We start from the raw sequence: 12,527 nt of genomic DNA, 5'->3' as shown, positions 1-12,527 counted from the left end.
AAAGGTTTCACACATATTAAAAATTGCTTTACTAGCTGTATTACTTATATCCTGTCTATTTTATAAGACTGTTGTCTCTTACATTTCCCAATGTGTAACTAGGCCTCCAACAAGACTGATGATGGCTAAACATCCTGAGGAAAAAGATAAAATTTATAACCCTGCATAGAATAATTGTAATAGTGTGATTCTAGGTATGGGAATGAGCAATGAGGGGTAAACATCTCTTGGATCATAATAGACTAGTAAGACAGGTGATCCAGAGAATTTTTAGGATCAACAGGGCCTAATCCAAAAACTAGCACTTTGAGTGGCATGTCAACAGATTCTTCACCTGATCTAGGAATGAGCCTTCCTAGCACCGTGGGACAAAATTGGTCACGAAATGTCTCCCAAAATATTGGTTGAATTTAAGACAAAAGGGGAACACTGTGAACAAAAATACTGCAACCATATCAGTAAAAAAAAAATACTGAATCCAAGGCATCAGCAGCTGCCGCCACCCCCCAGTGAGGACAGGCCTGCAGCCTAGCCTCTGCAGCCACTCATAATGGTGCACTCTGAGCGGACTTGGAATAATAAAGGACAAAATAAAACGCCCTAGATAGCTAGATGCTTGTCAAAGGAATGAATACAATGAGCCCAACTCTGGCTTCCTCCCATACAGAGAAAAGCACTAAATTCTTGAACTTGAGATGCCTGGTTTTCTTTAGGTAACAAGTAATCATTTATTGTTCCAACTACCTGGTCTTTGTTGTAAAGCTCCTATATATCCTAGCTCCTCCCATACCTCTTCGGAGCAATCCTTCAGAGCCATGTGAGGAGCTGTCATCCTGGCTCGAGTCCTCCCGCCAAATAAAACATAACTCTCAAAAAAAAAAATTGCTACTCACACACACACACACACAACAGCCACTACCTTATAATGTATAAGGGAACTTAGGCAGAAAGTGCCAACAAGTGGAAAGATGGACAAAAAGGGAGAAATACAAATAAAGTTGCTGCAAAGTTTTCTCAAAATTAAAAAAAAAAAAACTTTACAAACATGGTAATTGTCTTCAATGAAAAAGAAAAGGGAAGGTATCAAAGTAGCACAGAAAAATAAAGTTCAACTTCATCAATAATCAAAAGGAATAAATTAAGACTGGATACCAACTTTTCCGCATAATATGAAATATCAGCACTGTTGAGAGGGTGGTGAGATAAGCATTTCCATAAACCTCTGGTGGGTATATAACTGGTTGTGAGTTTTCAGGAGAGCAACCTGGCAATATGTAACAAGACCCATCAGAATATGCACATAGTGTGCCTCAGGCAAGCGAACTACTATGAGTGTTACAGAGTATGGGATTTATCATATGAATGGACCTTACACAACTGTGGGAAAAGCTGGGAAGTGAAGCCCTGATGGGGGTTTGAGTCAGTGAGACACTGACCGATCCTCAAGCACTGAGATGGGTGGACAAGGTAGAGCAGATCTGAGACACTGCTGTGGGCATGCAAAGGGGGATTCGGATTTGTTGGGAGATCTCTGGGAGGCCATTGCCTCTGGGGATCCAAAGTCAGGCATCAGGCACCCAATCTAGGGCCTCTGTCCATCAGCAGGGCCAGGAGTCTGGAAAAAGGGCTGCATGCCAAGAGAAGCGTGAGGATCACCTGGAACCTACCAGGCAGCTCAGCTTCTGACAACAAAGACTTCCAAAGACTAAGCAAAGCTGCTGCCTCACTTCTGCTGCCAGACTTCACAGGAGTTCCTCTCTCGGCCAACTCTACCTCTGAGCATGCAGGGAACGTATTTCTGGGCCATGTAGTTCTTGGCTTCACCAAGATGAAAATAAATCCAGCACTCATATCTTTTGATCCTGTTAGTTCCATTCCACATATAGGACTGGATTCTGATGAGGAGGAAAATGTAGTCAAAGATTAAATAAAAATATAACTATAGCTCCCATAGTTAAAACAGGCAAAATTGGAATTATTTGCCCAACAATAGAGGAATGGTGAAATAGATTAAGGTAAGACACAGACAGGACTTTCATGCATTCATTTAAAAAATTATTTCAAATGACTTTATGACATGGTTATAGCTTCATGACATGGAATGAAGAAAGTAGACACAAAATTGTACCTGTATTAGAATTATGATTTTGGAAATATATTCATAGATTTGATTTTCTTTTTATACTTTCTTATACCTTTCCCTATTCTTCACAAAACAGCCAAAGTCATCTTTTTAAATATGGACAAAATCATGTGTCTCCCTTGCCTAAAATCCCAACATGGCTTTGCATTGCACCTAGGACAAAATGCAAGCCCTTCCCACAATGTCTGCAAGGTCCTCTGTGATCCTACCTTTGAGCTGGTCTGTATGAATCTCTGACAGCTCTCTGCTTGGCTCATTCAACTCCAGCCCCACTGGGCTTTGGTCAGTTCCTAGCTTCAGCTAACATCTCTCCCGTTTGAAGAGCTTGGCAATTTTTTCTCAACATATCCTTCTCCCAGTTCTGACTGATCCTTTCTCATTATTCAGATTTCAGCTCAACTGTCACCTCCTCTAGGGGGCCCTTTTCTGAGCACCGCATCTGCTGTGTCTCCATTCCCCTCCCTACCCAGCAGTCATCCTCCATCTCATTGCTCTGATTATTTTTTCCTTAACTGAAATAGTATGCTTTTTCCTTAGCAGTCTCCCTCACTAGGGAGTAGGGCCCAGGAAAGCAAAAACATTATCTGTCGTATTCATCGTTATAGCCCTGTGACTCTAACCAAGCCAGCAAGGCTCTCTGTGTTTTCACTGAATGAATGGGTAAATGAAGGATCAGTTTCCTGAGTTTTCTATGGTGAGCATTTGCCCCTTAATAGTAAGGAAAAGATATTTAGAAGGAATATGTTGCCTGAAGGGCAATCTTGTGTCAGGAAGGATTTTCACCTGTTACATAATTAATCTCTCAAATGTCATAACTACTGATTTTCCAGGCCTATTTCGGCTATTCTCTTCCTCTTACAAGATCTAGGTAGGAGTCTCCACTTGACAGAAGAGATGTGAATAAATCTCTGTAAAAACACAGGAATCTGGAAAGCATTCTCCCATATAAACCATGGCATGCATAGCAGTTAGTCGGCAAAACCCATTACACCATGATAACACTGTAGAACTCCCAGAGAACATGAATTTAAAGCCCATTTTAGGGCTATAACTGCCTCCCTTTCTAGCCCAGTGGTTCAGTCATCCTCATCACTTCTGGTTTGCTTTAAACACCACCCACCAGCATTTCTACTCTCTTCACGTCTCTCAGCCTCTCCTGCCTCCGTGTCCTACCCTATCATGAGCAATGTGTCAGCCAGGCCTACTGGTTAATCTTCAACTTCCTTGTTTCTCTGTCCTTCCAACTCTCCTGTTTGAGAAAATCTCAGCTATAGAAAAATCTAACTCTCTGTCTTCTCTCCATGTTTGTGTCTTGGCTTTAAGCTCTCTCCGGATTAGCAAAATTTTGTTTCCTTTTGCCTTACGTTGCCTTTTTATGTTCCAGTCTTTGGAGGTCCCTTGTTCACTAGGCACTTGAATATAAAGAAAGAGGTGAGGCAAGGCCGAGTGAAGTCAGGCTGTGGAGCCTGAATATTTTCACCTTCATGATCAAACAACACAGGCACTCAAGGGTGTGCGACAGGACTGTGTATGTCAGGTTTTGTCAGAGCCCTCCCTCCACTGCAGCGGCCAAGTGTTGTCCAGGCAGCTGACACGTGATTAGCTCACTTGGCCAAGAATCAACAGCAAAAGGGTGCTGTCTACTCTCCATCACTATCCAGGCCTCTAGTCTAGGGAAATTGTCTCATTCTTCTTAGTATAGGACTAGGTTTTATAGATAAGAAATAAAAGCATCAGAGTAGAGCTTTCATTAGCTTTTATTCAGAAGGTGGAGTAAATAGGTGAACCTATTTCTCAAAAATTGATTTTGAGGATTTTTCATTAAAAAAAAAATCATTTCCAGAATAATCAATGAAAGACTTCTAACACTCTGTTGTGGTAGATGGGTTTAACTACCTTTAGCAAGCATGAATTCCAGTGATGGCAGATAAACAAGCAACTTTGTGGCATATAAGTTAGCAGCCTGGCCTTTTTTGTGCTAACCTGACTCTGAATTTTGTGGCAAATGAAACTCTGTGTGACAGGTTCTTTTTTTTAGACTCTGACACTGGCAGCTATTTTGTTCAATTTTATGGTTATATAAATTTTGGTGTCAGCCTCAGCAATTTTTCATGCTTTCCATGTCACCCTAAGGGAAAGTGGGCAATCATCAGAAAGTAGCCATGGAGAACTTCCTCTTGCCTATTACCAATTGCTGCTGGAGAAAAATCACCCTGCTCAGCAGATTGATTTCACTTTAAATTGGTGGATACCCACTTCAGCTGGGTCCAAAATATTCCCAGTTAATTCAGTGGTTCTCAACTCACTTCTTTCTCTTATACTCAATAGGGATTGTTCAAACCTTCTCTACTATCAAAACTTCAATTCTCTCTTTATTTTCAGAAAAAGACTGTGTGTCTTCCTTGGCATAGAAAATAGAAGCCATCTGAAAAGTCCTCTCTCCATTCTCATGACAATTATCCCAAAGTTCCCTTATCTAGATTCAACTCATTTCCCTTCTTTTCAACTACCAGGGACGAGGTCTTCTTCTTCTGTTTAAAGTTTATCACTCTGCGGCAGGCAGTCTGTGAGATGTCTCCCGATGACTCCCACTTATTGGTATTCATACCCTGTGAAATCCCCTCCCCTTGAATGAAGATTGGACACAGGTGACTTCTCCCAAGACATAGAATACAGTCAAAATAATAGAATGTCACTTCTGAGGTTAGGTTAACAAAAATATTACGACTTCTGTCTTGGGTACTCTAACTCTCTCTTCCTCTCTCACTTACTGACCCTGAAGGAAGCCGGCTGCTCTGTTGTGAGGTGCCCTATGGAGAGGTTCATGGTCTAAGGGAGGCCTCTAGCTGAGAGCCATTAAGGAACTGAGGCTCTTGGCTCACCAGCCTGTGAGAAGCTGAATGCTGACAATGATAGGTGAGTAAGTATAGAAGTCCTCTCCCTTCCTCTCCCCACACTGCTGAGTCATTCAGTGAGACCACAGGCCAAGCAAATAGCCTGACAGCATGTTCATGAGAGAACTTGAGCCAGATGCACCCAGTTAAGCTGTGTCCTGGTTTCTGACACACTGGAATTATGAGATAACAAATATTTGCTATTTTATGCTACTGAATTTGGGGGCAATTTATTTTGTAGCAAAAGATAACTAATACAACCTTCATCTATGATCTGGATCCTCACATGCTTCTCTTTCCCACGTCTTCAAGTCTTCTCTTTCTACCTGCTCCTTCTAATCTGCAAATACAAATGGAAAATCTATTTCAAAGAAAGGAAACCTTCACTTCCAATTTCCCTTCCAGCTACAGCTATGTTTCTCCCCTCCTCTTTAGAGCCAAACTTCCTGCATTATCTACACTCGATTTCTCTTCCCTTCATTTCCCTTCTCTTCCGTTCGCCTCCTGTTCATTTCATTGCAATGTAGTCTCTATCCCCAGGAACCCCAGAGAAACTCCTCTCACCAGTGTTTCCAATGGATCTCGTGGGAATTTTCAGACCTTATTTTACTTGACAGTTTTGAATCATTCAGTACACCTCATTTCCCTCACAAATGTCTTCTTTCCTTCGTAGCAATTATACAAGATTCCCTAGTTTTTCTCCTATCTTTTGGAACGCTTCATTTCTGCCTCTTTTGCAGGCTCTTTTTTTCTCATTAAATGCAGTGTGACCCCAGATTATCTGCTCTTCCCACTCTATATGCTTGACCTGGGCAATCTGACTTCCTGATGAATCCCAAACTGATCACTGGCTCATTATGAGCTCTGGATACATATATCCAACAGTTCCTCTCAGCAAGTGCAGAACTAGATTTATTAACTACTACCCCCATCCTCCTTTTCTTCCTCTTCTCTCTGTCATAGCAAATGCCGTTCCTGCCTGCCCAAACTAGAAAAGTGGTCAACTTGACTTCCACCTGTGCATACACGCAGTTGTTATCTTCCTCTTTCTGTAGTGGTTTGCAATTCTGTTCACTTTTATCCATTCACAGTGCCACAACTCCAGGACACCATCGTCTCTTGCCTGCATAACTGTAAGAGCCTTCTAACTGGTCTTCAATTCATTGTTCTCTCTGCAGCCTGAGGGATTGTTTCAAAACACTTTTAAAATGTCAATTCTCTGCTTAAAATTCATCAATATCTTCCTACGAAGATAACGTTGAAGTTTTACCTATAGGTAGTGTGATCATTTAGTTTCTCATCCAAATGGGGCTTCACTTTGGAGAGTGAAAGGGAGTACTGCTAATTATTATGAAGGAACAGGAGCATAAACTGAGACCATCTGAGAAAATGGGATAAGAGGTCACCTTATTGATAAAGCCCTGTGAAGTCTGGTCCCCAACAACTTTAGCAGCCTGTCTCCTGTGCTACCATACACACTGGTCCTTCTGAACTTCACTCAGCTCCTTGAACTCACCATAATTGCTCTTGCTTTTGAGCTTTTGGACATAGTGTTGTGTTTGCCTGGGAACCACTGCTTTAGACTTGTTAAAAATACAGACTGTTAAGTCCCATTCTGGTTCTACTGAATCAGAATCCACATGTAAACAAAATCCTCAGATTATCTCTATGAAAATTAAAGTTTTTTTTAAATTTACTGATACATAATTGACATGTAACATTAATTTCAACTTTAAACATTGAACATTAAAGTTTGAGAAGCACTCATTTAGATGATCTTGTGTAAGTCAGACAATTCTAAGATCACCTCATGAATATAACGTTTATGCTATAGATTTCCTTTCATACATTCATTTACCTTTCACCTTTCAAACTGCCTTTTATAAAAAGAATCAAATTTTGTGTGACCCTACTCTCTGCCTCTGATTAATCCTTTTCTAGGTCTGAATTTTCTTCTTAAAAACATAGAAATCCTAACAATAAATACACAGTGTTTCACATAAGTTGGAATTTGTTACATCAAAACCAAACACTTGATATTCTCTCTGTGGTTTGTATTCTGCTTGCAAAGTTTTTCTGTTTATTCTTTAAGCCTTTCACAGGTCACCTTTTTGAGGTTGCTGCTCCCTACACTTTCAGTCTCACTCCAAGCTGAAACACAGCCCCTCTCTTAACTTCCCAAAGCAAGAGCTAGCTATAACTTTACCAAGAACTTGGGAGTCTATGAAATGAAAATACATGCAGAAAATCAGCCACTGGAGAGGAGTGCTTCAGGGGTTCATGGCTACACCTTTCCAAGGGGAGTTCTGACCTTGGCTTTACTCCTTGATGTGTTGCTAAAATGCTGCTCACCAACCCCATCCCCCTTCTACCTCATGTTTATGCCTCCTCCAAATTACCGCCTACCTAGAACACAAACCCCATCTCATCTCAGGACTAAAGATAGAGAAAAATCTAGTTTTCCCTTCTTGTCCTGGTGTAAAGCCTGCCCCAGCCCAGTCTGTGTCATCACATGCAGTCTAACTCCTTCGAGTCCTTAACACTCTTCAATTTAGAAGAGATCTCGGCTTGATTGTTGCTCAGTCTATAGGTCTGCTGAAGATTGTCAATCACTCTCCCCACCCAAAAGTATCTAAATGCCTTCAGAGGCCCTTAGTGAAATAGATACTGCAAGTTTTCAAAAAAGTCAGGATTCTGCTGCAGATAGAGAGCACTCTTTCCATGTAAAATAGTTTAGTTAATTCATTCAGAGACTAGATCTAACTGTCAGAAATTCATATGTGTGATGGCTGTATTTTTTAAAAATATGAATGGTCATCTGTGCATGTTTGCTGTATGAGTTCAAAGAATGACTCAAGTATGAATCGTGTCCTATTTTACTCCTAATTTCCCCTTTTTCAGTCATCTTTTAAGAGTTCCCTCTTTCTTGACATAATTTCAGTGAAATTAAACTTGAACAAAGTCATTTCATCAGACAGTGCAGAAACAACTAGATATTCATGTAGGAAAAAATGAAACTTAACTCATCCCTCACACCACACACAGAAATTAATTCCAGATGGATTATAGACCTAGACATAAAATATAAAATGATAAAGCTTCTAGGATAAATCAGAAAAATATCTTTGCAATCTCAGGGCAGGCAAAGATTTCCTGAGGAAAACACAGAAAGTACTAACCACAAAAGGGAAAAAAATTGGTAAATTGGACTTCGTCAAAATTAAACACTTTTGAAAGACAATGTTAAAAGAATGAATAGATAAGCCACAGAACAGAAGAATATGTTTACAACACATGTGTCTGACCAAGGACTTGCACCCAAAATATATAAAGAATGCCTGAAACATAATAATAATAATAATAATAATAATAATAATAATAATAATAATAATAATACCAATCTTTAAAAAGAGGCAAAAAAGTTTGAATGGTCACTTCACATAGAAGATATATAAGTAGCCAATAAACACTTGAAAAATGCTCAACATTATTAAGTTTTTATAAAAGTATAATTTTAAACCACAATGAGATACTACACACCCACTAGAATGGCTGAAACGAAAGAGGATAAAAACTCCAAATTCTCATGTTTTGCTAGTGGAAGTAGAAAATGATATAACCACTCTGGGAAGTTGTTTGGGAGTTTCCTATAAAGTTAAACATATCCTTATACAATTCAGCAATCCCAATCCTAAATATATGCCCCAGTGAAATGAAAAGATGACGACAGAAAGACCTATACGTAAATGCTCATAGCAGCCATATTCCCGGTAGCCATAACGAGGAACCAGCCCAGGTATCCGTAAGCAGGAGAAAGGAAAAACTGTGACCTGTTCATACAGAGGGATACAACTCAGCAATAAGAAGAAACTAACTACTAATATAACAGCAAGGATGACTCTCACAAACATTACGTTTGAGTAAATGAACCCAGACTGAAAAGAGTGCATACTGTAAGATCTCAAGAACAGGCAAACTAACCGATGGTTAACAGAAATCAGAACAGCAGTTGCTTGGGGTGGAGGTGGTGGGGAATGACTGGGAACGGGCTGAGAGGACTTTCTGCTGTGATAGAACGTTACTTATCTTGATAGGAGTGTGGATGAACGCAGGTGTCAGAACTGAAACCTGTGTGTCAGTTTTCTCAAAACTGACCAAAATATACACATAAGATCTGTGCATTTCCCTGTATTTAAATGATGTATCAATTTAAGAAAAAATTTGAGCAGCTTAAAATAATTTAATAATTGCATTTAGCTTCTTATAACAATTGATCCATAAATCCTACCATTTCTACTAATAATGGCCAATTACTCGATGGTACAGATGAATAGCATTTTATATGTGTTATCTACTTAGGTAAAGCTAGTGTTATGGATCTTCTGAATTTTGCTGAAGATAGCTGCAGATTTATTTTAACTTCTGTGTTCAAATATAACACATTTGTTTTAGAAAATGGCTGATTTCCCTCAGTGCTTTTCACTAACATGTGATCCCCTTACATGTTTCTGTTCATCTTTATTTTCTGATCCAAAATGTCTTCAACATTTGATTCTTGTACTTTTCCTCTCAAGTACTATTTCTCATGATGAAGCAACAGCTTAAAATGTACTTGGAATTTCTTTTCTGGTTTGACCTTCTTTTCTAGAGTGCAGACCACACAGGCACAGCACACAGAAGGTACTCAAATACCTAAAAAAATGTTGAACTTTTGAACATTTGAAAAAAAATGTTTAATCTCATATAGTGGGTTCTCCTTTCCTTGAACTCAGAGTATACATGTAAGATAAATAATTTAATTGTGTCCAAATAGATCTTGCCTTATCTAAAAAGAATAATAATAGGAAATGTTGAATGATATTCTAACTTTTAAACTCTTATGGTTGAAATATATTGGTCTGTATGTATTACAGTCATGCTGGAAAAAGTTCAACAAAATAAAACAAAAGCGACTGACAGTTTCCATCTTATTACAAAAGATAAGGGACTGGTTTGACTAGAAGTATCTGTTTTTAAGGTACATCATGTTTATCTTTGGCAAGAAGTTAAAAGACAGCTCTATAAAATTATTTGTGTCTTTGACAAACATTTAGCCAATTCATTAATGAGAATATTTTATACTTTCATTGCAAAGGTTAATTGCACTGTATAATACAAGAGTCTTTAATATGTATTAGGGACATCACTTAATAAATATATTTTAGTTTTCAGATGCTTTTGATTGTTATATTCTGTGCTTTATGACTGAGATCTTATTAGTCACTCTTGTACTATAATGATAAGAGAAACAAAGCTAGTAAGTGATGACTCGTTAAACTGCATGTACAAACTCTGCTTCATGAATTTTCTAATTGTTTTTCCCTGTTCTGGACATTAACCAGCATCCATTTTTATTAAATAAATATTTCAAAGTTTCTGCCAAATAAATAAATTCAGAAAGTAAGAATTAATACGGTTTGAAACAAACTAGTACCTTAAATAATACTTCACATCAGATACTAAGGCAGTTAAAGATATTTACTAAATTAAAAGCCACCAGAGGGCAGCTTAATACAGTAGTGATGGAATACTTTTAAGTATGGTAGTAGTGTTTTTTAAATAATTCCAATAAGTTAGATATTACAGATATATAGGAAAGAAAGTGAAAAGAGACATCTAATAAAATGTTTTAAAATTTCAGTTATAATAAATGTTTCTGAGTTTGGTATATTTGTATTATATTTTCTATGCAGTGCACTTTTTTAGTTGATCTTCATATATAGATATGAATTAAATTGATTCCCCTTGCTTTTTTTTGGCAGCAGCAAAATTGGCCAGGACATCAAGCAACTTGGCCAATATTAATTTTTTTTAAATGTGATCTTTGATTCCCCTCTCTCTGTGGTGGCCAGTGTTCCTCCTGTAAGAAGGAATTGGCACTACTAACTTGTTTCTAATTTAATGGAATTAAAAAAAAAAAATTAAGATGATAATGATCATCCTCTTTAAATTACTTCATATTTTTTAATAATTGATGTATTAATTTGCTTGCTGTTTCGTCTCTTCCTCTGGTTTGTATGCTCCACGAAGTCAAGGACATGTACTTCAGGGACTGTGCCAAACACAGGGGCTAGCCGTTGGCTTTCAATAATTAATTGTTGATTTAATTAGGTATTAACTATAAATTCTTAAGGAACTAACACTTCTAAGGACTATTCCAAGTGTTCATGTAGACAAATACTTTCCACTCACCCGTCCACCCACCTGTCTAACCATCCATCCATCCATCTATCCCTCCATCTGTCCATCTGACTATCTTTCCATCCCTCAATCATCTATCTGTCCATTTGTCCACCTGCTCATCCATCCATCCATCCATCCATCCATTTATCCCTACAGACATCTAACCCTCAAAGACAATCTTCAGAAAGGGTTCCTTTCTCTTCAGTAATTGAAAAAGAAACTTTTTCAGTGAAGAATTCCTGGCTCAAAGACTTCCTTCCAGAACACTTGCCTGATAAAATTGCTTGATAGTTTTTACAGTAGGGACAGCCTTGTTTTAAAAAGACTGACAGCTTTCCTCTACTCTTCCCATTGGCCAGTGCCATGGTGAAAGAGTACATAAGGGCTCATTTTGATCTTTTTTTCCTTCCCTAAAGCCCTGGTTGCTATTTAGGAGCTACTTTTTGACAAAGTGAAAGATGAGGCCTTTCCTCTTTCACCAGGTTTACGTTATTTACCTTGTAATATGTCAGAGTTTTTAAAAAAAAATTTATTGCTACCCTTCCAGCTTTTTTTAAACTATTAAAAGTGCTTATTGCTAAATGGAATATAGTTTAAAATTAAAATACAATATTATATAGATAATTAATATAAATAATTCATTCACACAACAAAACAGTAGCTTAATAAATATAGTTGTGAAGATTCAATTTGAGTAAAAGATTAGTCTTTTAAGTACAACATTCCTTTCATTGCTAATGAGAGAGAATTCAGGCCTCTGCAAAGACAAAGAAATTCCCATACTTTTCGGTGCATTATGTAAAGTGCAATAATGTTCTTTAGATTTGGAGGAATCAACCATGAAGATGCTGTTTGCATGTGAAGACCCCCCCAGCTTGTAAAGGAAGAGGAACTTCAACCCAGGGATGAGCTCCTCTAAATCCACTTGTCCACTTGTGACCCTCAAATGAAGGTCGAAGTGGGTGATTGCAGCCTGGCAGCTTGGAAAGCCTAAGTGGAGAGGAGGAAACAGCTCTGCTTTAAGACCCAGGCCCACTCCTGGGGAAGAGACCTTCAGGGCTTGGCTCCTATTCTCCTGGCAGATTTGGAAAAGTTCCCGGTGATTCTCATGACCTCTTCTTAAGAACTGTTAGCATCTCCACCATCTCCATCATCTTATATTGAGCATTTGGATCTCTATTCCTTAAGTTCTTAGACTTCTTAATAATAAAATATGAGACCTAGGACTCTGCCCTGCACCACGATCTCTCCTCACTTATAAACTCCAT

General features: G+C 38.4%; 1 protein-coding gene across 2 annotated transcripts in view; it reads left to right on the top strand.

Moving 5' to 3' along the window:
* Window positions 1-12,527, top strand: part of CDK14 (cyclin dependent kinase 14) — a 556,073-nt gene that overhangs the window by 27,480 nt on the left and 516,066 nt on the right. The window contains exon 1 of one of the 2 annotated variants that reach the window (XM_032484029.1): window positions 4,937-5,059. The exons of the other annotated variant lie outside the window; for it this stretch is intronic. The gene's annotated coding sequence lies outside the window, so the exon portion shown is untranslated. Of the gene's footprint in view, window positions 1-4,936; window positions 5,060-12,527 lie in introns of those variants that run through there. 2 annotated transcript variants of the gene reach the window in all.

Source organism: Camelus ferus, chromosome 7 (assembly GCF_009834535.1).
Source record: "Camelus ferus isolate YT-003-E chromosome 7, BCGSAC_Cfer_1.0, whole genome shotgun sequence".
Lineage (NCBI taxonomy): Eukaryota > Metazoa > Chordata > Mammalia > Artiodactyla > Camelidae > Camelus > Camelus ferus.
Note: the sequence above shows the minus strand (reverse complement) of the source record. Positions and strands in the feature narration are given on the sequence as shown.